This window comes from Mus caroli, unplaced genomic scaffold (assembly GCF_978045245.1).
Source record: "Mus caroli unplaced genomic scaffold, Mus_caroli_1 scaffold_2, whole genome shotgun sequence".
Classification (NCBI taxonomy): domain Eukaryota; kingdom Metazoa; phylum Chordata; class Mammalia; order Rodentia; family Muridae; genus Mus; species Mus caroli.
The window spans coordinates 91,613,852-91,616,470 of NW_028227257.1; positions in this window are offsets into that span (position 1 = coordinate 91,613,852).

Consider the following 2,619-nt stretch of genomic DNA (forward strand, 5'->3'; position numbering starts at 1 on the left):
TTGAGATGGGTGGGTGGCCATCCCCCAAACGGGGGCCATGCCTAACCTATAGCTATGGTCTGAGAACCTGTAGAGGTTCTCTCTCCCCTTTGAAATACCCTTTGTTGGGTATTTCAGCTAATGTCATTTTTACTATGTTAATTTTACCAATCCATGAGTATGGGAGATATTTATATCCACTGAAATAAATTTTAATTTCTTCCTTAAATGATTTAAATTTTTTTTATATAACAAGTTGTTCACTTGCTTGTTTAGAATTTGCATATACCAGCAAGATTTTGTTGAAAGGACAATACAAACAAAAGTATTATTATAGCAGAAATTTCATTTTCCTGAACAGATTGCGTATGTGTGTGCATGGATATATATTGATAAGTGCACATGTCAATAAACTTTGCATTACATTGAAAAAATGCCCAAGACAAACAACTTAAAGCCTTACATTGGTTTATATTTTACCATCATGGCAAACCAGGTTAACCATAATGTTTCCTTGGCTATTTTGCTTTGGGCATATAGCAGAAAAGTAAATTACATTGAAAGAATTATTATAGAGTTAAGTAGGTTTATTTAATTTTTGAAACATGGAGATATGTAGGTAGATTAGATAGATTAGATAGATAGATAGATAGATAGATAGATAGAGATAGAACCCAATAAAAACCATATGTTCTTCAAGGTTATATATGCACGAAACAACCTCCTTCTATAGCATAAGATTTACCTTCTAAAAGTTCTGTCATTTCCACTAATGCCACAGGTTGATGATCAACCTTTTGTGCAAGCATTTGAGAGGACTCTTGTTCTAAATTTTAACACAAACTGGTGTCATAATACTACCTTAGCATCCCTAGGGCCTTTTATTAATTAGCCTGTGTCAGGAACACAAAACAATATTCTGGTGTTTCTCAACATGGTATTGTTTTAAAACTGAAGAGAAGAAAAACTGTAAAATTTCACTTTTCTTGTTACTCTGTTAAGGTTTGACCTTGATCTGATTTTCTGTCTGGTGCAACTAAATTTGTATTGGTTATGCTTCAGTGTTGGAAAAGAAGTTAATACTATTACCATCCTTATTATAAGAATATCTGTTTAATGTTGGATATAGAACCACATTGAAGAAATATTTAAAAACATTCAAGTTACAAGATGATGTTCATCAATATTACAGAATACATATTTATAGAGTGAAACAAGCCAAGTAACCATGACGAGTATGAATAGTGTCATTTATTTTGAATTATGGAAATGATAGTGTACTGGCTATTTTTGTGTCAACTTGACACAGCTGAGTTATCACAGAGAAAGGAGCTTCAGTTGAGGAAATGTCTCCATGAGATCCAACTGTAAGGCATTTTCTCAATTAGTGATCAAGGGGGAAAGGCCCCTTGTGGGTGGTGCCATCTCTGGTCTGGTAGTCTTGGGTTCTATAAGAGAGCAGGCTGAGCAAGCCAGGGGAGGCAAGTCAGTAAAGAACATCCCTCCATGGCCTCTGCATCAACTGCTGCTCCCTGACCTGTCTGAGTTCCAGTCCTGACTTCCTTTGGTGATGAACAGCAGCATGGAAGTGTAAGCCGAATAAACCCTTTCCTCCCCAACTTGCTTCTTGGTCATGATGTTTGTGCAGGAATAGAAACCCTGACTAAGACAAATTGGTACCAGCAGAGTGGGGTATTCCTGTGACAACCTGACCATGTTTTGGGGAGGACTATGGAAGGACTTTGGAACTTTGGGCTTGAAGACCCATTTGTTGTTAAGAGCTCTGTCAGCTGTTGTGTAGGAGCTTGGAAGATAAGGTTGAGAACAGTGCAGAAGATGGAGGCCTGGTTTGTGAAATTTCAGATGGAAAATTAAAGACTCTTTTCAGGGCCATTGTTACTTTGGTTGTGAAGATTCTGTGGTTCTGGTTAGCTGGGGCTGAAGAATCAGCTGTGATTAACAAGATACCAGAACTACTAAAGCAAAAACTTTGCATTACTGGGACTATTGATGCTGGTTAGCTGGAGCTAAGAAATTAGCGGTGATTAAGAAGAGACCAGCATCGTTAAGGTGACATCTTCTGGGAAGTGTTTTCTGAAAGAACAAAGAGGCTGTGTTCCAGAGATAGGCAAGGTTGTACTCCTTCTGCAGCGGGACTTGGTAATGTGTAAGGGTCACCCAGGTGGTAATGGTTTTGAAGGCATGAAGGGGTCACGCAGAGCAGCTGAGGCTCAGCACTGTGAGAGGCCATGGAAGGCCATTGGTGAAGGTGCAGCCTCAGTTGTAATTGAAGGCCCAGGACTGAAGGGGTCATGCAGTGTTTTGGAGATGCCAGTACCATGAGATGACCACCAAGAGCAGCAGCAGCAGTAGAATACAGGCATCTGGAGCCCAGAGGATGACGTGTGTGCTACAAAGGGCATGGCTGGAGAAGTGACCCAAGCCCTTGGAGAAGCCCAGAAGATCGTGAGTTGGATCCCAGACGTTGGACAGTTGGAGATTGATTTTTGCTTTGATTGTGACTGTGCCCTGATATTTTCCCTCTTGAAGGAAGAAACTGTTTTAGTGGAGCCCATAGTTAAGAGACTTTTAATTGTAAAAAGACTTTGGATTTTAAAAGAGATGGATATTTTAAAGAGA